Source organism: Pongo pygmaeus, chromosome 5 (genome assembly GCF_028885625.2).
Source record: "Pongo pygmaeus isolate AG05252 chromosome 5, NHGRI_mPonPyg2-v2.0_pri, whole genome shotgun sequence".
Lineage (NCBI taxonomy): Eukaryota > Metazoa > Chordata > Mammalia > Primates > Hominidae > Pongo > Pongo pygmaeus.
In genome coordinates this window covers 113,406,148-113,431,088 of record NC_072378.2, presented here as the reverse complement: position 1 = coordinate 113,431,088, position 24,941 = coordinate 113,406,148, and the positions used below count along the sequence as shown (strand labels likewise).

The following is a 24,941-nucleotide window of genomic DNA, read 5'->3' as shown; positions in this document are numbered from 1 at the left end:
AGAATGTTAAGATTTTTCAATGCCCACACCCTAAGAAACGGGATTGAAAAGCAGTGACTTCAAGTATAACACCAGAGTTTCCATTTGGATCCTTGAGGTACGCCACTTCCATTTTCCATCGGCACCCAACATCATTCTTCCCTCCCTCCTTTATTTACCTCTTTGTGTATATGTGTACATTTGTTAATATTTGTCTCTCCCTCAATATCATGAACTCCTTTGAAAGGAAAAACTGTCTTACTTTTGCACTTCCTCAATTTTGTTATTTCTGAATGAACTATATATGGTTCCTGTCTACTTTGCACTCAATTATCCCATTTTTCCCTCAATTCCCTTCACATCAGTTAGTGCAACTTTAGGACTAACTTCTTTGTCAATTGCTTTGTGTCCAAACAGACTTTAGGTTCTGAGTATAAAGTCCATATGTGATACATATCTTTATATCCACCAGAATCTAAGAGAGTGCTTGGCACAGAGTAGGCAGTTTACACTGGAGAGCAGGCCTTTATTGACTGATGAGAACACGTGACAGGATTTGAAATCTTATCCAGCATACACCTTTTGATAGCAGCTACCGAAACAAAGGAATGTTGGAAGGGAACTTAGGATGACAGGAGGAGGGCAAAAGGCAAATTGAGAAAACAAGACTTTGACGTTTTGAATGAGTGAGAACCAAAATAAAGGACTGGTTCAAATCCACAGGTTAAACTCAAGGAAATATATATTTTATATATATTATATATAATATATAATATATAATATATTATATATATTATATATTATATATATTTATATATTATATATTATATATAATATATAATATATTTATATATAATATATATTATATTTTATATATAATATATAATATATTTATATATAATATATATTATATTTTATATATAATATATAATATATTTATATATAATATATATTATATATTATATAATATATAATATATAAATTATGTATAATATATACATAAAATATATAATTATGTATAATATAATTATATATTATACATAATATATACGTATATATTATACATAATATATACTTAAATATTATGTATAATATATACTTAAATATTATGTATAATATATACTTAAATATTATGTATAATATATACTTAAATATTATACATAATATATATTTATATATTATGTATAATATATATTTAAATATATATAAAATATATATTTATATATTATATATAATATATATTTAAATATATATAAAATATGTATTTATATATTATATATAATATATAATATATTAATATATATAATATATTTAAATATTATATATAATAGATATTTATATTATATTTATAATATATATATAATATATATAATATATGGTTAACCAGGAAATCATGTGTAATTTTATTAAACTACAGTTTAAATCAGTTGTCTACCAATAACGCATCAGAGATGCAGCAAGATATTTGAAAAGGATGAAGTGAAGGGAACTATTGTTTTATGTGAACATTACGTGCCAGAGTCTGGAAAATATTTTATATAAACTCTCCAATTAAAGAGAAAAAAATGTGGTTTTCTGTTAAGCTATAGATAGTGCAAGGGCGAATACAGCTCTAATGATGATACTCAGATTTAAAAAGATATGGCAGTTCTGGAATTTCAGTTTTATGGGGCTTTTTTCTCCCTCAATCTTAGAAGATACAATAGAAGACAAACATATTTGTTCATGTTCATTAAAAGAAAGCCTGACAGTGCTGAAAAGAACAGGTAGTGACTAATTCCGGGAAATATTATCTGTGATACAGTTGTAAAAATCGCAGGGCATCCGTATAAACTACAATTTATAAGCAAACAGAGAAATCATGCTGGGTTCCTTTACTTTCTATTAATGTCATGAAAGAAAGTAGAAAAAAATAAGTTTAGAAGACATTTTTTTAGAAGTGATTAAGTACTGCAGAGAGGAAACAAAATGAATGTGTAGTTAAGAGCCATTATATTTTTTTGGTGGGGAAGTCAAATTAATAGTCTTTTTTTTTTCCTAAGAAAAATTTGAACTCTAATGGACTTTTGACTACATATCACCTATCAGGGGATTTTCTCGAAACTACATATCATTTATCAGAGGGATTTTTTTGTATTTGTGTGAAGTGATTGATAGAATGACATTTTTCTATTGTCTCTAGATAAAACATGCCAAAACTATAATTGTTTTCAGAAGTTTGAAGTCATCAAAACATATTTCAGTAGTGAATTCTTTAAAAGTACATTTAAGCCAGGGAAAAAAGATACAGAAGTGACATTTTCAAAGGGATGGGGGTGTCATTAAAAGTTATTCCATGATAAAGGAAAATTGCATCGGTTTTCTTCTTATAGCAGATTCTCTCGCCTGTCATAGCCAGTGTTATAACTGGGTTAGATAAAATGCAGGTAAATTCTTGCTGTCTTCATACTTTAGTTCCAACCAATCTCAGGATTTGTTTTTACATGTACACTAAATCAGTAGAGTAAAAAACTAACATTAATAAATAACTTGAACTTTCTTTTACTCTTCAAGATTTGAGCCAGCTTTAAAAAAATGCATAAGCCAGTCCAAACTTGGTAGATATCTCTTTTATTTCCTTAAGTAAATTTTCTCAACTGCCAAATTGAAAAATTTTAATTTATTAATGCTTGCATGAATAATTTACTCTCAGACACTGAACGATTCAAAACAAACAAGCCAGTTTGTGTATTTAGTTATGTGAACTTTTGAATCCACTGCCTCATAAATCCAGCACTTTATTGAACCTAAAAAAAAAAAAAAAAATGTGCTGACCCCTATTGGCCCCACCATTAATTATCTCCCACTGCAGACATCACATCTTTTCTTTACTCTTTAGGATTGTTTCTTCCTTATTAAATATTTTATATATTTTCCCCTATTACATCTGTGGTGCTCCTCAGTAGGCATTGGATGGCTTTGGTATAATTTCGGTAATTTTTCCCGGGATATTCTGCTGTATCAGTAAAGATATTAGTTGTTATTTATTTTCTAATATAAATCTATGGGAGGTATTGATATATTCACCTCCACTAATGAGAAGATTGGGCCTCAGGCAGGTTGATACATGGTCAAGATCATTTCAGTCCAAAGTGTTGCACCTTCTTTTTTTTCTTTGGCCTGTAAGTCATGTTCTTTGCCTCTGATCACTCCTGTGCCCTGTGACTATCCAGCAGACCTGATGATATTTTCCCTGGCTTCCGTCTTACAGATCCCTTGCCTGAGCCTCCAGTCTAAATTGGGTCCTCATTAGACAGTACTGTCTTCATCACCTCATATTTGTATAACAATTTGGGATTGTAAACTTGTGTGATTGATCATATATGTGTCATGTGCTATCCTGTAAAGCTCAGCGAGAGGATGGATTGTATCTATTTCGCTTCTACTGATGCATCACTTGTGTGCACCACAGAAACTAACATGCAGCAGGGCACATAGTAAATATAGTTGAAAGAGTGAGTTAAAGTGAAATTTAAAACCAAGCCTGTACCATGGAAGTCACAGATGTACTACTGCAGGAGTGGTTGTGGTGTTTTCGTGAACGGTTCCTATACATGGATTCCAAGTCCTGGTGGCTACGTATGCACAATCCTGTACCCTATATTCTATATTCTATACTGTCATACTGAAACTAGGTTGAAAGCTCATTGAAAGCAGATCTTACGGTTTCTATTTAGACTAAATGAAACATGTAGTTAGTTGGTTAACCCTTCATAAGTACTTACTAATTGATTGGAAACTGATCTTAACATTTAATTTGTTACAGAGCATTCTTTATTTCACTAAAGCCATCTTCCTGACACTGTTCTCTGGCATGCTTTGTTCTTCTGTTATAATGACTGACGATCATAATCAGGAAAGGCTATGCCCGGTGTTAATGCTTCATTTTTTCCCTTTTATTCACAGACAGTTGGAGTGATCAAGCTTTCAAATCCCTGAAAATGTGAGCTGTGCTATGTCTGGGGCAGGCTCCATATTTTTATTATGTACCACACAACTCTGAAAGCAATACAGAAATTCAGGGCACTTAGATTGAAAAATGAACACTTTCCACATTTAAAGGAGAAAGACTTATATATTTTTGGAGTTACATACATTCTTCATCCCATTTATAAAATCCAAAACCCATGGTTGGGCATAAAGCAGGAGATTTAATATTCTTCTGCTGGTGGGTTTTGTTGATTTTTACTGCCCCCTCCACCCACCCCTACCTTATCCCTCTCCATCTCCGCTGATCTTTTTGTTCTTCATAGTTTTGTGCTAACTTCAGAGCTGCAGATGTGCCATTGATCACAGATTTATATATATGAGCTAAGAGCAGGAATGCTAAAATAATTTCTTTCTCAGGCCTTAAAGGTAAATGATAGGTCAAGACGTTTTACTTCATAGCCAAACATACTAAGGCACAGAGCAACATGGCAGGAATTTGAGTTGTGAGCGCCAGAAGTGCTTGTTCAGCACTAACAAGAAATAGGAGAACAGGATCAGTATAATCTCATATTCTTATTAAATTAAAAAAAGACAGAGAGTAATGCCAAGGTTATGACATGAACTGACAAGACCAAAAAAAAAAATCAGTTTTTCTGATGCTTCAGCCTTTGCAAGCATATGAAAGAATAAAAAAAAAAAAAAAAAAAGCCCTGTGGCATGAGTTATAGATGAAGTATCTGCCTCTAGCTTGGAATTTCCTGGCATTTTTCAGCCTGTGACACAGACTTGATGTGATTAAACAAAGGCTTTTCTCCAAATTTAAAGCTCTTAAAAAAAATAAAAGCTGAATCTAATACTCTAACTTGTTTTTAAATGGGAGCAGATGCCTCTGTTTCTTGAGCTGACTTCCAGATTCTGAGAAATAAATGAAGAGTGGAGGCTTGTTTTGGTAGAGGCTGAGAAAAGGAGTTGGCCATATTTGCCCTTCAGAACTTCGTGTCATCCCCCAGCTCCCCAATGGCAGGGCCACATTCTTTCACAGGATGGGTCTGGGGCAGAGTATGGCTTCCTCTGGACTGGATTTCCCTTGGCTTCACTGAGGGCAGTCCCCGGAGGAAGCACATCCTGGAGCCAAATTCACCCAATGAACCACAGCAAAGCTCCTAGGAGAATGAAGAGTGTGGATGGAGTAAGCACATGCGTATGGGTGGACGTGGTGGCCAACTTGGATAATCTCTGAGGTTCTTTCTAGGCCTGACATCGTAGGATGCTCTAATAAAGGAAGACCCCTGAGATGAGGCAGAACACAAGACCCTGAGGCTGGCAGGGAGTTTGGAAATGGCACTGAGCCTTAGCAAAACTCAGTTTTCTACTGAAAAAAAAAAAAAAAACACAGCTCCTTGAAAAATTATTTTTGATTGGAATCTATAGTTATTTATCTATCAATAAGACATGTTCTTTTAGACTTATTATTTATAAGTAAGTACCATCCACAGTTTGGTATGTGTTTACATTGTATGGGTGTGTTTTGCGTATGTGTGTGTATTTGCTCAGTATCCTGTTGCAACTCTTTCTAAAGCCTGCCTATTCATGACGTACGTTTGTTTTTTTTTGTTTTTTGTTTTTTTTTGAGACAGAATCTCGCTCTGTCACCAGGCTGGAGTGCAGTAGCACCATCTCAGCTCACTGCAACCTCTGACTCCTGGGTTCAAGCGATTCTCCCGCCTCAGGCTTCTGAGTAGCTGGGATTACAGGCATGCACCACCACTCCCAGCTAATTTTTGTATTTTTAATAGAGATGGGGTTTTACCAGGTTGGCCAGGATGGTCTCCATCTCCTGACTTTGTGATCTGCCTGCCTCAGCCTCCCGAAGTCCTGGGATTACAGGTGTGAGCCAACCGCACCCGGCCCATGATGAAAATTTTTACCAGTGAGTTTCTAGACTCTTGACTTCAGAGTCTGTAATGGTTATCATTACATATATTAAGACACAGTTAAACCTTATGTTAAAAAAAGCACGAGGAATTAAAAATTGTTTTGCATTAAGATAAACTTTATTTTTTGTAATTTGTTTCACCACCTCTCACTTTTTTGAATACTTGTAAAGCATTCATTGAGTAAAGAAATTGTGTACAAAAATGTTACATCAGGAGCTGTAGGGTGCTTTAAGAATTTTAGCACCACAGATTATATGGTCCTAGACACTTATACTTTAAACAGAATAGTATTAAAGTTGTGTTAAAAGCTGCTACAATTTATTTAAGGCTGTGCTTTAGTATTTGACCTACGAAAGTATTTGAAAGCCTCTAAAACATAAAATCTGGAGGTCCATGGAAGAAGCTCGATCCAACAGCCCTGTCACAGACAGTTTTGACTCCATTAAATGTTGATGACCTTGAAGAATTAGTCATGGAAAAATAATTTCAATTTCTTCCAGTGGCCTTTTCAAAATGATGAGCCTGGAAGAGTTACAGACTCTGGCCCAAAAGAACCAAAGTTGAAGGTGGAGATATTTTAAGGATGAGCAGAGCAGAACAACTTAGCAGTGGGATATTAAAGGCAACATGAATCAAAGTAAGTAACTTCCTTTTAATATTCCCAAAGTGCTTTCCTTGGGGTCTATTAGAGCAATTGCCAGAAAATGTTAACTATATCATTTAGCTATGGTCATGTCTGTCTCTCCAACGTTCTGTTGGCTCCTCAAAGAAGGGAACATGGTTTATTTCTGCCCCCTCCATGACTATTGTCCCAAAGATGAAAATGCTGATCATTGAAATCATTTTATCAGTCTCTGAACTGACTCTCTGGACTTGAAATTTTTGCTCAGCAGTGTAACAATCACCTGAAACTTGGCACAGCCACACAGCTTTCTACCTCTACCTCTCCCAAGTGTGTTTCTTTCCCATTTCAGTACCAGTTTCTCAGTGCAAACCTCAAAAGCCATCCTTGATTATTTTTGCCATTTACTCTGTCTTCCATTCTCCAGCATCACCTGCAAAACGTGTTCTGAAATCACCAACTCTTCTTTATCTCGATGTTCACTTTAGTTCAAGCCAGGTTGACTGTTGGGATGGCATATCCCAGTTTCCACGCTGGTCCCTGTCTCAACCCAGATCATTTCCACATAGCAGCCAGACTGATCTTTAAAAAAGTTTAAAGAAAGTTAAATCTATATATGTCACATCTGTTCTGTACCCTCCACTGGATTTCTACCATACTTAGGATAAAATCCCAAGTTATTTCCAAGGGAATGGGGCCCTGCATCCCCTGGCTTGTCTTCTTTGACTTCATCCCATACACTCTGCCCATTACTCAGCATGTTACAGCTACATGGGCTTTCTCTCTGTTCTTTGTATCCAAAGCTCAGTCAGACACTTTCCCTTTCTTCAGCAGCGTATTCTCTGCTCCATGAACCCCTGGGGCTGGCTCCTTCACATCAGTCTGACATCCATCTAAATGTTTATTTCTCAGCAAAGTCTTACCAGGCCTCTTTGCCTAAATTAACACACACACCAACACTCCTTATTTTTACTACATCATTCTGTTTTATTTTATTTGGAACATGTATGGTTATTAAGCACTATCTCTTGTTCATTTTTTGTGCTCGCTTATTTTTTGTTTTCTGCCATGTCAGCCACCCCCTGCTAGAACGGAAGATTCATGGGAGCAGGAACCTTGTTTGCTATGTTCCTTATTGCAATCCTAATGCCTGGAACTCTAACTAATACATAGGAGGACTCCACAATTCATTAATAACTGAAGAAATGAACTCACTTGCGCATTTCCAGTTCCATTCCTGAATTCTTCCTTTAGTGAGAAGCACATGATGACCTTGTTAATATGAAAATTGATAATGGAGTGAGAGAAGAAAAAAAAACATAAAATACCTGTCTAATCCATGCACCACCAGACACCAGAGCATGTGGGAAGTGGCCAAGAAGACAATGCAGGGAAGTCTGAGCCCACTTTCTTATTTGACTTTCCTAGGTACTGTGGCCTGGGAAATGATATTAGAAGTAATGCATTAGAAGTAGAAAACAAAACAGGAAGTTTAAGGTCAACATTCAGAGTCTACTGCGCTCTCTTTCTTGGGCTCACCTGAGAGCACCTTGGTAGGCCAATGTTGTTTCAGGGACTCTGAAATGGGATCCCCTTGAGAAATGACCTTGAGTTTCTCTGTTCCACACATATGGAACCCTAGCCTTTGGAGGACGCTTAGGTCTATGTGCTTGGGATATAAGAAGACTCTACTTTTGATCTTGAAAAGCTTGAATGATATTTAGGAAGGCATGATATATATACAATATATATACAAGGAAAATGAAACAATGTTTATGGGTGTTTTTTTTTTTTTTTGAGATGGGGTCTCACCCTGTCGGCCAGGGGGAGTGCAGTGGTGTGATCTCAGAGGCTCACTGCAACCTCCGCCTCCTGAATTCCAGCGATTCTCCTGCCTCAGCCTCTCAGGTTGTTGGGATTACAGGCATGTGCCACCATACCTGGCTGATATTTGTATTTTTAGTAGAGACAGAGTTTCACCATGTTGGCCAGGATGGTCTTGAACTCCTGACCTCAAGTGATCTGCCTGCCTTGGCCTCCCAAGGTGTTGGGATTACAGGCGTGAGCCACTGTGCCCTGACAGAAACAATTTATAAGAAAAATTACATAGTAACAATGTGTGCAAAGTGTCAAATAAAGGATAACTTCAGAACTGATGACTTCAGAAGCACAGGGGGATGACTGTGAGTAAAAGTGATTAGGGAAGTGTTCACTCACATTTACCAAAATATATAAAACCACTGGAGTTGTAGTGAGGCTGGAACAAATGGTTTTCTGAATGTACTGGAACTAAATATTTATTTATTTATTTATTATTTATTTTGGAAGGCCTTTCTTCACAGCTCTTTAGTAAGATGCCCAGCCCTCTTCTAAGAGCTGCCTTTCAAAGCTACATGGGCTCTTTCAGATGGTTATGAAATCTTCAAGCAGCACTATCGGACTCTTTTGGTCTGAACTAATAAAATTTCCAAAAGAGAAATCTTGTGACTTGAGAGAATGCAAACTAAATGCTGAACAAAGGGAGTTGGTTAATAAAAGCTTCTCTGCTGAAAAAGACAATGGAACCCTGGTCTTTGATTATTTAGACAAATTTGAGATGTTTCCATTTTCATTCATTTCCAATTCTTTAGTAGATAAATTTTTATCAATAATTTGTGAGCTGAGAGTTTTTAAAGTTGTCCCTGAATAAGATATTTGTTGGTCGAGTAGCTGTTATAGCTGGATTCTTTATCAGAAAGACTTCACTAGGCAGCTAAATACTTTATTGCCTTTTCTCAGTCTAGTTAACAAGGGAGAACAGTCCCCTGAGAAATGCATAAATACATATTCAACTTATACTGTAGCAATTTAAAAGTGTTCCTGGAAATGCCATGGGCATTTTATGGATTATGAATTCTTTCAATTTTCAGTTTAAAATTTATAACATAACCACAATAGTGTTGAAGACTTTTAGAAAAGAAAACCTCACTTCTTCCTTAAAACCTATGTCTGAAACTGGTTAGCCTCTCCTTTATGAAGAGAAAAGAAATTATAAAACTTATGAGTTTGGAGTAGAATCAATGCCATGTATATCTTAAATCATATTTATTTATACCTGGCATATTTATCCGAGCTTAAAGAGCTCTATGACCCCCAAATAGTAAAGTGGTTAGTGTACAGAGGGGACTTCGGAGCACATCTAGTGTGTGTTTCTCCTGGCACATCACTTCAGCTGATCCTCCCAGGGTAAAGGATGGAGAAGTACTGGAGGTCCCTATGGGATGTCTAACTCATTTATTCTAACAGCAGGCAGCATCTTAAGATGACCACCAATATGCATCTTATTAACTTATCACAACTCAGGACAATTTGCCAGTTTCCAATATTATTCATTCCCTATAATACAATTTGCTATATTTATTTACTCATAATAATATAATAATTAAAGCAAATACAAAATATTTAATTTATATTTTGTTTTATATATAATTATAAAATAATATAAAAATAATTCAAGCAAAATTTTATTCCTATAGCAAGAATATTGTTTCATCTTTATGAGAGTTTCTTCTCTTTTTATGGTCTTTCATATACAAAGCGTACCTTGCAAATAAATCAAAAAGTAAGTTTGTACAACAAAGCCATTTACTTCAAAGGAAACCTCAAGAAAAGTACTGATCAACTATAATGGGATTTTCTTTCTATCTTAATATAAATTGTGACTACCAGGACACACACCTATGTACACACACATACGTATGTGTATTACATATGTATCTGTGTATGTGTATATATATATGCATGTATGTATATATATACACACACACATGCATAACATACATACACACATACATACACATGTATAGTCTTTTTTCTTCTGTCTTATAGTGGTAAAAATAAGATAGACTTAAATTCAGAATACAGAAAGGAATGCTTGTTAATTTTTATTTTTATTTTATTTTATTTTTTTGAGATGGAGTCTTGCTCTGTTACCCAGGCTGGAGTGCAGTGGCATGATCTCAGTACATTGCAACCTCCACTTCCCGGGTTCTAGTGATTCTCCTGCCTCTGCCTCCCCAGTAGTTGGGATTACAGGAGTTCACACCACGCCCGGCTGATTTTTTTTTAATTTTTAGTAGAGACAGGGTTTCACTATGTTGGTCAGGCCGGTCTTGAACTCCTTACCTCATGATCCACCCGCCTCAGTCTTCCAAAGTGCTGGGATTACAGGTGTGAGCCACTGCACTCAGCCTATGCTTAATTTAAGACTTTGCTTGCTAATCTGAAATTGAATTTATTTGCTAATCTTAAAATTGTTAAACATTATCCTAAAATGCAAGATCATTATATATTTTCACATAGATTCACATCTTGAAGCTACTAGAAGGTGGAGGGGAGGAACTATTTGATGTAGGACAGTTGATTTGACAAATCTTAACATTTCTGTATTTCAAGACTCTGAGAAATCTTTCAGTTCAGGGGTTCCCACATAGTGATAGGCCTATGTTTTGGTGGAGGGTAGAGCATTTTCTCTATTATTTATATAAAACAAGAATTTTAGTTCTCCTATTTTCCAAACTTCTAAAGTCAACATTCCTTTAATTGTGAGCAAGAATAAATGGGCTTCTTTTACACACACAGAAAAAAATCCCATTGTTTCTAATATCTCTCATTAGATATTAGGCAACTGGGGGAATCAAAAAAGTACACTTAATTTTCATCTCAGATGTGAGAAAACTAGAACTCAGAAAAGCAAAGTAAATGCTCATGGTCACACAACTGTTAAGATAAATCTGGGATTTAAATGTAGGTCTCTCTGATTATAAAACTCATGTTCATTCTCTTGCAGGATGCTGCCAGTGACCCCAGAGCCTTTTGTTTTCCTCCAATATTCTCAGTGCTTTAAATATTTAATGGTCCTTCAACATCTCCCTGAATGCACTCCAAATTTTGGAAGTCCTGGTTGAGAGTGGGGCCTGGAGCAGTTTAGAGCCCTCTAATCAAGGGCAGGTCCATCTCTGGAGGAAGTTCCTACCTGGGGCAGAGAACGACTATAGCACAGTGCTCCAAAATTTTCAGAGAACTATGGGTAAGATGAATATCAAAGTCAGGCTTAAAGTGGAGCAACAAGGGAATGGATACCCCAGTTAGCAATCTGTGGCCCAGGGAGTGAGAGAACTGTAGCCTCAGCCATTGCATTTGTAACTGTTTGAGGATCCAGGAGGGAGGGTCCAGGCTGGGCCTGGAGGACACTGAGACATATCTGGGCTTGTCTAATGAGGTTGAGAAGTTGGTGGGCCACCAGGCTTGCTTAACGGGAGGGTAGAGATTTTCACATTGGAGTTTTCATGTGGTGATGTGTTTCCTTAACCTCCGTGTTTTCTAGGATACATGGACTAAGGCATTGGGGTGAGATAGGAAAAGCTGGAAGGTCTCTGTGAGATCATGAGAGGCAGGGGTAAAGGGATCTGCAGTAACTCAGTGTGACACAGTGTGGAGCAGAATGATCTCTTTGCCTCTGCAGGGAGGACAGCGTGCCCTAGTACACTGTGGCTGGTAGTGTTGGTGTGTCAAGGTCTGTTTAAGGTGGCACTGAAGGCTCTATGAGCATTGGTGGCAGAGTGGTGTGTTGGTGAAGAAGGAAAGCCCTAGAGCTCACAGCCATCGAAGAGACACACCTAAGACAGCTACTCAGACTCCCAGAAATGTCCTGGGGAGACTTTACAGGGGCTTCACTGGGATGTGTGTGGGGAGGGCAAATTTGGGTATTTTAATTGTTAGCCTAACCATGTCTGCATCATGATACCATAAGCCAGGGAAACAGTTGGGTCAAAATTAATGGAAATTGTTACTATTCTCACGCGGTGGTGTTTTAAGTGCCTGCTGAACCCCATTTCAGGCCCATAGACTCAGGCTGTGTAGGAATGCCTCATTTCTGACCTTACAGATGACTCAAGTAGGAGCCTGAGAAACTGCTGAAAACTTTCCTTCATTTTAACTAATTCAGCACATATTCTGTGGTTGCTTTCAGAGAGTAAGGCCTTGTACCAGGAACTTTCACTGTAGCCAAATAGAATCTGCAAGTGTGCCGTAAGAGAAAGCCTGGTGCAAGGGACAAAAGATAGTTCCAGAATCAAAAGACCTCTGTTTGTATTTCAGGACATGTTATTTTGGGCAAAAAATCTGATGTCTCTGGGCTCTAGTACTCTCAACTGTGAAATGAGAAAATATTTTATTAATGCAAAATTGGGACATAGAGTCTGACCAAGGTTTCCTATGGGAGTTTCAGGTATGAGACTCAAACTAGCTCCTAGAGATTGGGTCTCATAATGCTTGAGTTGGGGCTAGAATTCAAGTGAATCTAATGGAAATGGTTTAGGATATTTAAAGCAAAGATTCCACTAGACAATTTTGAATGAATTTAGCATAGAACCTCCCTCATGGTGGGGTTCTGAGGATCAAATGAGGCAATGAAGCTGGCGGATATTTTTAAAATGTAAAGCACCAAATAAATATCGATCATTTCAATTATTACATTTTACTACTCTGTATAAATCTAGACTTTTGCTTTGTATTTTAACCCACACTGCTACCTTGCAGACTTGAGACCCCAGACCTGTCTCTCATGTTTATGAAAGAATCTGACTTTCTGCAGTTCCAAGCAAGCCAATTTCCTGCTTCCTCAGGCACTCGTGATAAGCACTGAAGGGTACAATTCTCCACCCACTTACGTGTGGGATCCCTTTCCATGAGGCCCCATCCTTTCTATTTCTTAAGTTCATATGAAATATGGCTCAAAGAAAAGTCTATGTCATTCATGGCCTTTCTCTTTTTTTTAAGGTATGAGATTTGTTTGTATTATTTAAAATGTATTCCCTCATTGTTATATACCATGGGCCTGACCCAAATCAAATCAGCAGTTTCTAGGCTTTCTTGCCCAAGACACCCCAGATGCCCTTTCTCTGTATTTCGGTTCTGCTCCCTTTTGCTCTGCACTTCTTTCTGTTGCTGCACTCTGTGGAGTATCAGACACTATCCTGTCATGGCAATTAGGCTAATGGTTGGATTGTGATAGCCTGAGAAAGCAGTCTGGATGTCAGGGATGTCCATCTAGAAAAATGTAAGTAAGTGCAAGGAGGGAAGAAGGAAATGGAATTCACAGGCCAAACTTCACCATTATTTCTCCTTGCAAAGCAAATAAATAAGGCCTAATTTCGGGAACCCATGCTTCAGTCCGGGTTCATAGTAGGCTCGTGGGCAACTAGAGGGACAATACAGTTTTGGGGTAAGGTAGCGTGTAAACTATGATTTTAAAAAAAAAAGTGTATCCTGTGGTTTTCCTCTGACTCCTCCACAGTTAACCCTCTGAAAATAAAACCTTAGTGTTGAAAAAATTACTGGCTATAAAAGACATAAGTTTATTGAGAATTCAAGTAGACCAGGGGATTTTAGGGTCATTGCTACATTGCAGAGGAACGACTCATCATTTTCTGACCATAGGTTGACATTGGTGAAATTACAAGATCATGGGTCTTGGGACCACTCAGCTCCTTCTTCTCCTCTGTCTTCTGCAGTCCCTTCAGAGGAGAGTTTCCACCTCTCATTTAGTGTTTTTAAGGCACTCAGATCATTAACATTGTGTGCTTTCTGTCCTATGCCTTATATAACTAGAAGTTATTATTATTCCAGAACACATTAATGAAGAAAGTAGCACTGAGCCTAGAGTTCTTCCTTTTGATTGTCTTGTTTTTAATTAGAAATTCCACCTTCACAGTTTTTGTGCAGATGATCCTATTTTCTAATCATGTTTTAGGCCTTAAATATTTAATAGAGTGTAGTTTCAATCATCTCATTAGAAATTCCATTGATGTTTAAGAAACTTATTTAGGCTATCTGTCCCTTTGCCCCACTATCAATGTAGCAAAAAAGTTCAAATGGGACAGAGTATGTGCGTGTGTGTGGAAGCCCAAGTTGTCTGCCACCCTTCTCAGTTCCAGACAGCATACGGAATCCCCAGATACCTTTTTTTTTTTTTTTTTTTTGAGATGGAGTCTTGCTCTGTCACCCAGGCTAGAGTGCAGTGGTGCTATCTCGGCTCACTGCAAGCTCCGCCTCCCTGGGACTACAGGTGCCAGTCACCACGCCCGGCTAATTGTTCTGCATTTTTGGTAGAGGCAGGGTTTCACCATGTTAGCCAGGATGGTCTCAATCTCCTGACCTCTTGATCTGCTCGCCTCGGCCTCCTAAAGTACTGGGATTATAGGCATAAGCCACCGCGCCCAGCCCCCAGACACATTTTTAAAGTCACATTTTAAACACACATTCCTCAAAACTGGACTAAAATGAGCGGTGTGTACTTAGAGTACCTGAGATTACACTATCTGAAACAGTAGTGAGAAACCTGTGGTTAGACAATGGAAAAAGATTGTAGGATAAAAATGGAATAGTTGTTTATTTGTTATATTTTGTGTTGAAAAAAAAATTCATGTCTTTTCTTTTTTTTTTTTTTTTTTTTTGTAAGGCAAGATGCTTAACCCGGTGTTTACTAAAGTGTGTTCTGAGAAATACCAGTTTTTCTGGATGAAACCAGAATCCACATTTTCAGTTTCATGGCCAAATAAGTTTGGAAGCACTGTTACACAAAGCCAATCACATTTCTGCACTGCTGAAATTCTGAAGACTTTACTAAGCTAACAGGTTCTGTGAATTCCTCAGTCGGGGGAGGTAGCTCATACACAGTCTTCTTTTCCTGTGGGGTCATTTTTAGGGCCAGTGAAACCACTGTGAAAACTGTGGACCAGCTCATTGGAGAGCCACTTATTAAGAGTGACTCATCCAGGCAGATTACAGGATGAAGATAACCAACAGAAGAGCCACATTTACGCATGGAAATCACTAAACAAACACCAATAGGACTCTTCATGGCAAAGTCTAAAAGTGATGTTGGTCTAAATTAAATGGTTTCCAAAAACTTATCTAGAACGAATGCCTCTTAAATATGAAATACTTGTTTTGTGTTCATAACAACTCCCTAGAAAATCAGGCTTTTAAACCAAAACTTATATAATTGGTCTGAAGAACTTCCTGCCTCCTCCTTAAGAGATTTAGGGAACATAGAAGATGGCTTGAGAATATTTCCAGACAGTGACATCAGAAGAGAAGAATTAGCATGATGTTAGGTAGCTGTATTTAGGAATTCTCTCTCTACATAGAAGTCAGTCTTTCTTCATGAGAGCCCCTGACATTTCCAGCACTCCATGCTGGTGTATATACCTTCAGGGCTGAGATGTGGAATTTCTAAGTTCCTCTTGGCGCTTGGCTCGAAAGACTTTTCCACAGGTGCTGTCTGCCAGCGTGGGCTCAAGATTCACCTGCTGGAAAATTTCCAAGCACAGCTTTAGGCCTCAAAGGAGCAGAACTTGATGGTGTCAAAAGACAAATGAAGTGGAAGTTCATTAAGAAATTTTAATGTAAAAGCAATGATGATTAAGAAGCCTAAAGAAAATCTGGCAAACGTGCTTTTTAAACTAATACAGGAGGGAGAATTCCACAGGAATCTTCATTGCCCATCTCTAAGGATGGGATTTTGAGAGGCATGAACACTGCTGGGTTTAAAGAAAGAGTGATAATTCCAGCTAGGGACACCAAGGGAGGCTGAGGAACCCTCTCCGTGGTCCCTTTAGCAAGAAGCCTCAGTTAAGACAATGTTCCCCATTAGATAGTTTTAAAGGCCTTGGGTACACAACTGGGAATTCACTGGAGAATAAGCCAGGAAAATCACCTACATTTTCAACCTGTCTAGTTTCTCATTATAGTTTTCTATTTTTTCCCCTTGAAGTTCATAAAACATAATGTAAAAACAAGGTGAATTATAGCAAAGCATGATCTGGGTATGTAACTAATTCCTATAATATAAGAGACCTTTAGACTTCTTTGAAATAGGCCTTTCACTTTATTATGGGGAAAATTAAGGTAATATAAAAACTAGCCCTTACAGTTTTCAATTAGCTCAAATTGTGACCGTTTCCAACAATAATCATATCTGAATAATGTCATTCTTAAAACCACTTAGGCTTTGTCTTATGCTTTTCCAGACGTTAGTGATATAAAAATTGCAAGTAGTACATTTTAATTCTGAATCACTAGGAAGCATATTTTGGCTATGATACAATCATTATCTTTTTTTTTTTTAATTTAAGAACACGGGTCCCAAGAGAACATAAGACAAGGGGAAGGTGTTCGATTTTTGGTACTGAAAGTAATTGTGATAAATGCTAGAATTCTATTGGATATATTAGAATTCTATTTGATATATTTTAAAAGAAATTGAAAAAACACTTTAATAATTTTGCTTATCATTTGCCATTGATCTTTCTAAACATAAGAACTTGAAAGGCTGTTGACATTGAAGAATAAATAATGCAAGCATGTTTAGTTTTCTATACATTTCATACTTTACCAAGTGAGTATATAATTCATGTGATGACAGTTCTAGTCAAGGAATAAGGAATACTCACAGAAATGGACAATTTGATTTTAACTGTAAGCATAACATAGACACATTTTTGTCATTGTTTTTATATTACTCAGGAAGTCCTATAGCAGACTTGTGCAGGAGACAGAGAAAGACAAGCCTAGGGTCCATCCTTCAAGGACTTTATAGCCCAGTTTGGGAAAGAAACATGGGTCTATGGGCAGTAAAACTATTAACAAAAAGAGTAAGTGCAAAAATCCAGATGAATAATAAAGATACGATTACTTAATGAAGTTCAGAGGAAAGGGAGAAAGAGAACCTTTTAGCAGTGGCAGGATTTGAATCTGAAATTGAAGCATAGCTGAGATGATCTTAGTTGGAGAAGTTGGAGAAGTTCTCTCCAACTAAGATAATCCCTCCAATTCATTGCATGTGAGGGACAGAGAGAATGGTTTGGGAAAAATTTCTGCAACAGGATATGATCACTTTAATTCCGGGCCAAATTAATAATATCATTTTTTTGAAGCCAAGAATTTCTGTGGGTCAAGGAATGAAGAGCTGTAGATCTAAAAAGGAAAATTGTAGCTGGATTATGGAGTGCTTTCAGTGGCAGACCAAATCTGAATTTTCTAACATAAGATTTGAGACAGGGACATGATGATCTCAACTCTTTTCAGGAAGAGCGAGTGCTATGTGGGAGAGGGAGTTGAGGGGCAGGAGGACACAGCCAGCAGACCATTGGTGTTAGCTGATAAGCCCCTGGACCAGTAAGCTAGGCAGTGATAGTGGGAGAATGGGGGAGAACCAGGGAGCAGAGTGTGGTGGAAAGTGAGAGTGAGAGAGTGGAATCTCTGCTGACTATTTCAGCGAATGCCAGGAGTGGTTTGCTTTTCTTTTTTTCCCCCCCTTTTCAGTGCATTTTTAGTCATGAGTTGACACATTCACTGGATCTTAAAGCTGGAAGTGAAGTCAAGTGACATTTGATCAGGTCCCTGTTTTTAGTGAAGTTTGTTTATTCCTGTTTTACAGACATGGTAATTAGAAACCAGGAAGACTGAGAAAGAATCAAATTTGCAGCAGCTCAGTAAGTGGTAGACCGGGAACAAGAAGCCAGTTTTCTGGGCTCTTGAAGCAAGGCCCTGCCACGTTGTCTTTCCCCAGGAGAGGAGGTATGACAGATGTGAGCAAAGGTCTTAGGTTGATTTTTTAAAACTGTGTGACTATCAGTGTCTGGTATTTTATTACAATAACTTAAAACATAAAATTAAAATCACAGCATGCTCAGCCGCAGATTTTCCTTCCAATGCAATGCTTTTGCATACCAGAGGATCTGAGGACAGTTTTCTATTTCAAACTAGTTTTTTTTTTAAAGCCACTATATGTATAGGCTCTAAACGTAGAAGTCCTTATTATTTGTAAGTGAATTTTTTCTTGAAAACATGAAAGGAAAAAACTCAATTTTAAGAAATTAATAAGTGAAATGACTTGAATTTCTCTAAGGGTTCTTTGCAATGCTTTCCCATTATTACAGCTTCAATATCCTGTTTTAGCAACACTTATTTAACTACTCACATTTTACTTTTATGGGGGAGCAATAAATGTAAAAGGCACATAAAAACCACAGCCAAATTGTTGACATCTGACCTTTAATCATCTCTTGGACTCTCCTTTAGCAACATACCACCTCCTCTTCTACATATACACGAATACACAGTGTGTATCAACACACTTCCTAATTTACCACATATCATGAGGTTGCTTAAGAAAAGAAATGACTTTCTTGACCCTGGTCTGCCTTTTGTTTCTCCTCACATTTTTTTTTAACTATTTTTATTATTTTCTGTTATTTGGCCTAACAAATTACCACTTTCTTTGTGATTAAAATTAAGACTGGAGCCTCAAAAAAGGTGGGAAAAGGTGATTTTTTAAACTATCGCAAGACCAAGAATCAAGTAAAAAGTTTGTTTTGAATTTTGAAACTGCATTATTATAAACAAAATAGTTCTTTATTTTTACCAATATATGAGTAGTTATCTAACCTAAACTATACATACACACATACACACACACACACACACACACACACATATTATATATTGATTATAAACAACAGGAAATATAGATAGAATTAGTAATTAGTAGGAAGGGACCTGAGAAGAGGCCTGATCGCCAATCATTTGACAGATATCAAGGTTGAAAGACATGGCTAATGCCACATGGCTACTGAGGGCAGAACTACAACAAAGACAGAACAGTCCCGGGCCTAGCCCTGATCACTTACAACTGTGCCCCCAAATATGACATCACTTGCAGAAAGAGAATGTTGTGCCCTGAACATACAAAGATTGAACCAGAATGTCTCAGTGTTCACAGCAAACCCAGAAAAAGATCCCATCCTTGAAGTAACTTTCTTGATGGCTGCCCCTATTTCAAAAACTTGAGATGACGGGCGTCCCCACAACACTCCTCCTCTGCCTTGTTTTGTCTTCATAGTATGAAAAAGGGTAGGAAAAAATCTGGAAATCTGACCCAGCTCAGTCAATAAAAAGGCTTTTGTTTGTGAACCTGACCACAAGTGACTCATTAACAGCCGATTGAAAGATTTTTTTCGGGAACTCCCCCCTATCTCTTAACAGAAATAAACAATTTGAAACAAAACTGAAGTATAAGGTGGAATCAATTCCCACTTCAAAATAGTGTTGTCTACTACATGTAAAGGTGTTTATTTCCTCCTGACAAAACATTTGTTATGGATTTACTGCCATTTGTATCCCTTTACCTAAATCCACCATTTGTTTTGTCAAAGATAGAGCATGAGAAATTCTTTACAAAATGTCTAAAAGTGCATCCTGAATTAATGGTCCAATTAATTTTTAAAAAACCTTAATTTTTTGTTTCTAGCAGATGATTAGTTACCCTTAATTTCAAATGATATTGTATTTTATTTTATTAAAGTTCAAAATAAATTAGTAATTCAATTTTGTATTTTTATCATTTATTTTTTAATGCTAAGTAGTAACTTTTTTTAAAAAAAAAAAAGGTGCTTACTATGTGTGTGTTGTATTTCATTTCCACAGTATTCTTCCTTAAAACACATTAATAATTTTTGACCTTTTTATAATTGACTTCAAGTTAGAAAAAGTAGTGGCATTAAACTATATTCAGAATTTATTAATATAGCATTTAAACTCAAGGAAAATGCCAGACTCAAAAATTCTGACAATGCAAATTCATTCTAATCAGGCTTTGTCTCTGCCCTTTGTAAGAACTGCAAGAAAACTGGAATATCTTCTATGTTAAATATTCAGAAATATCGCCAGTAGCATCCATCTGTGAAGTTAAAAGACTTCATTATATTTACTTTTGATTTTTAAAAAGGGCATGGGCCCTCTGCCTCTCCAGCTTGAGGTATGAGAGGATCCACAAATGAAAACACATTATCATCATTAAAGACTTGGAATTCTAGAGACAATCTTATCCAGGGGGAATTAAAATAACGAATTACATTTGGTCCTGGTAGTTTTAGTGGTGTGATACTTTAAATTGGCTTAAAGTCACTCCTGTACAATCCCCATACATGTTTCAGTATTAACCGCCAACTCCCCTTTAATTGCCTATATTCCTTTAAGATTCTGCTATAGTATCTCACTTGCTATGAGCAAGAGCTAAGCCTTCAGCCCTGGGCAAGCAGCATGGGCAAGTGATTCAGATGAAGGGCTTGATTAACAGACTCTTTGCAGTTCTGCTCTAACAAGTCCAGCATTTCCTGGAAACCTGCCCACAGACTGTGGGACTATTTTTAGTAGCTCACCTCCCAGTAAATGTAGCTATTAGATATCTAGATATCCAGATATCCTTGCCTCTTTCAGATGCAGTAAAATAGAACATAAAAGGATGTAATTGAATGATTACAGCTAAAGCCTGTAATCAGTAGCCATAGGGTCTCTCTTTCCCCTAAGCGCTCTGGGACACAGACCCAGGAGGGTCTTGTCCCTCCCCACTGCCTGGGAAACACACATGCCGTGCACAGGCCATGCTGGCGCTCTGCAGATGCAGCCTAACCTCAAAAGCAGGCACCCTGCAGATGCAGCCTAACCTCAAAAGCAGGCACCCTGCAGATGCAGCCTAACCTCAAAAGGTTGGAACTGTTTTCTGTTCATGCATGCAGGGTAGAAAGGAAAGGCAAAAGAATTCACATATTTGGACATCTACGTGTGTATTCATGTGATTTTCATAGCCATGTGAGGTAGGTAGGTAGGTACGATTATTTTCATTTTACTAATGAGCAAAATGGTCTGCTATGGTCTGAATTTTTGTGTCTTCCCAAAATTCATATGTTGAAACCTAATCACCAATGTTAAGGTATTAGGCAGTGGGACCTTTGGGAGGTGATTAGGTCATTAGGGCAGACATCCCATGAATGGGATTAGTGCCCTGTTGGAAGAGGCTCCAGAAGGCCTTTCCTCTTCCACCGTGTGAGGACATGAATGGAAGATGCCATCTGTAAACCAGAAAGTGGACCCTCACCATCCCTGAATCTGCTGGCATTTTGATTTTGGGCTTCTCAGTCTCCAAAACTATCAGAAATAAATTTCTGTTTTTTGTAAGCCACTCGGTCTATGGTGTTTTGTTAGGGCAGCCTGAATGGACTGATATTTACCAATCAGCCAAATTCAGCAATTGCCTGGGGATCTGTGGCTAACGAGCAGCAGCATCAAAGCTGGGTTTAAACTCAGCCCATGTTTCCCTTTTACACTCTGCTCTTTAATGGGGGACAGAATAGCAGACTCTGTAACTAGGGTGGCTGAGTAATTTATCGTCCAAACCAAGACATGTCTAAGGAACAAGTGGAAGTGCTGTTAATAAAAACACTGGGACAACAAGCCTAACCTGTAAGGGTCTTAGGTGAACTAGGATGTGTGCTTGTCCTGTCCCTAACCCTGCCTTGCTCATGCCAGCAGAGCCAAGACTGAAGGTGAGTGCCCAGTAGAAAGTTTCTAGCCCACTGGTCAGGGTGGGGACGGCTTATACCCAAATCCTGCTATAGGTCCCTCGGGCAACAGGGAATGAAGCTTTAAAAAATATTATATTTCAGACGAGATTTTAGGCATGAAATTTCTATTTCATTTTATTTAACTCAGAGAGGATCCATCATGCAGGAAGTGTTACTTACACCTGCACCCGTAACTCCTTAGAGGCAGTGAAACTGTATCATTGGACTGCCAGTTACTTGCATTAGATATGTTGAGATAATACAAAAATATCTAACACTTATTGACTTGCCGTATGCCAAACAGTGTGCAAAGTGCTTTACTTACATTATCTCATTCGATTTTCTCAAATCCTCTATGAGGTAGGTAAATTTATTGCCCCATTTTACAGATAAGAAAACTCAGGCACAGAGAAATTTGCTCGAGAACACACACATAGTAAGTGGCTCAGCTGTATTCAGACCGAGGACTTCTGCCTCCAGAGTCTGCACTCTTCATTATGACATGGGGCCATGTGTGTTGTATTGACCTTGGAACGAGAAGGGTCACACAGCGGTGTGACCTCACAAAGCTTGTATATTATTGAAGAGAGGCTTTTTTATATCACCACATCTCAACTAACACCTCAGTGTTTGTTGGAAGACGTCATGTATGTAGTTTTACAAATACTAAGTGTCAAATGAGTGACACAGAACACTCTGTCATATCACAGTGCTTTGTGGATAGAGACAGGGTGGCATATGCTGATGGAATATATTGATATTTATCTTCTTAAATATCCATCTAATTCTCCCTGATAGCATGGGAAGCCTTGCAAGGATTGTCCTGCCGTTCTTTCAAGCCCTAGCTCTTGGCACATTGTAGACACAGATAACTCTGTGCTTTATGACTGCAGTTGTCAATTCAACCACAGAGCATTCAGAGCAGAGAAAGTCTCTGGGGGTTACATGCAAGGGACTTGAGGTTGGGAAAAAGGCTTTGAAAAAATGAAGGAGAAAGATGAAAGGTATTCCAGGTGAGAGAAACAAATTAAGTAAATGAACTCAGGTGGGAGTTTTGAGGGCAACGTAAAGAAACCAGGCTGTCTGTATTGAATTGTATTAAAAAAGACTGAATGAGAAAAGCAAGATTATGAGGTCTTTGATGTTAAGATGTCAATTGGTCCATATTTCATAAAATAAGATCAGCTTCCTGACCTAGTACTACAGGGTATTAATGCCCACAAAACAATACCCCAAAATGAAGGCCTCAGAAGCAAAAGTTTTTTTCTGACCTTCTTCTGCCCGCTGTCTCAGTCCCATTCTCCTCCAAGGCTAGCCATAGAAACTAGCATCCCCATTGTCCCCCAAGCAGGTCACAGAAACCAGAATCCCTTTTTCCCCCCCAAGACAGCCATAAAACCTAAAAATATTACTCAACCTTCCTCCAACTTTCTGTGTAAAAACTGGCCATGAAGAAATTATTTTATCGATCTTCTTTAGGTCATAAGACATTCATTCCAGAGAGAGTCCTGCTCCACCTCCAGGAAGGAAGGAATGTACACTCAAGAGAGATCAAGAAGAATCTAAACAAACACGTTTTCCCACAAGAGAAAATGATCTAATTAACATTTGATAATAACTTTTTGTCCAATTATATTTCTACACTACTGTTCATACTTTGTTTAACCTAAGCATAAAAATTGACAATTTTTCTTGTATTTTTGGCTCTTCATTCTGAAGGCTTCTGTGTATACATGTTAAATAAATTTGTACACCTTTTCTCCAATAAATCTACTTTTTGTGGGTTGATTTTTCAGTGAATCTTCAGAGGTCCAAGAACCTGTCCGTTGAACCGTGAGAGTGCTAGAATCCTACTCTTGGTCCCTCATGGAGGCTGAGTAGTTCTTCTGGGATCATGTATTGAACCAGAAATCTCAACTTCTGCTTGAACAAGAGAGCATTGTGGTCATTTGACAAAGAATCTTGTAACAGCTACTGGCCAATTTTTATCTGATTTGGAAGGACATTGGAAGTCTTTAGGGGGTTCTGAGAAGAAAGCATTATGGCAAAATTAACTGGGAGGGTGAAATAAATTTTTTTTTTTTTTATTTTCTAGGAGGAAAAAGGAAAGTCGGGACATATGGAGAAATAGATGTTTGAGGAATATAAGGAAGACAGTGTTTCAAAACTATTCATGGAGAGCTGCCTAATATTGCTTCTGTGTTCCTCAACACTGTGGACCATTTTAGACAGTAGACACTGGAACGCACAACAGTGACGGAAAGTGAATTCTTAATGGCTGTTTATCTCATTAGGCAAAGTTTTTTTCTGCCTTTCCTTATACTTTACAAGTTTTCAAGCTGAAAAATTGAAGCTTACAAAACTACAAATTTATGAAGGGCGAAGACTACATTTTCTTTGAATTCCTACACCATCTTGCATGTTAGTGGTTAACCAAGTATGCATAGACCTCCCCATCAACAGGGAGAGTATGATGGATACCCAATAGCTAGTCAACATTAGCAGTTCAATAAGCAAACAAAGTGAGGTGTGGAGATAAGAGTCTAAGTGCCTGAAGTCATACTAGATTGTGGTGCTCATAGGCATTTAACGCCTCCTGAGAAGAGACAGTTACTCTATGATGAGTGCCTGAGATTAAGCCGTTTTAGAGCCAAAACTTTTTTATTTTGTACGTAGTTTAAAAAATATACAAGTTATAATTGTTATAATTAATGACTCACCCACATGGAAAGCACCCTTCCATTTAAACCCTGAAATATAACCATGCTTCTGAAAGCAAATGAGAATAATCTGTAAGTGAGAAAACATTCTTACAAAACCTATGCATGTTTTTGTTTTGGATAGAGCCTTTTTCAGGATCCTAAGCCTGACACTGTATATGAAATGAAATCAGTTAAAAGAAGCATGTACATTAAAAGGATATGTTTAGAGATGATGCCACAGGAAGGAGGCAAAAATTATACCAGGCAAAGAGGTAGTTAGTGCTAA

The 24,941-nt window shown here is 37.6% G+C and overlaps 1 long non-coding RNA gene across 1 annotated transcript; it reads left to right on the top strand.

The window, feature by feature from the left end:
- On the top strand, window positions 1-24,733 carry LOC129039414 (uncharacterized). Its single transcript, XR_010126763.1, has 3 exons — window positions 1-97; window positions 6,386-6,522; window positions 24,049-24,733. It is a non-coding gene; the product is annotated as an uncharacterized LOC129039414 (long non-coding RNA).
- The last annotated feature ends 208 nt before the right edge of the window (window positions 24,734-24,941 follow it).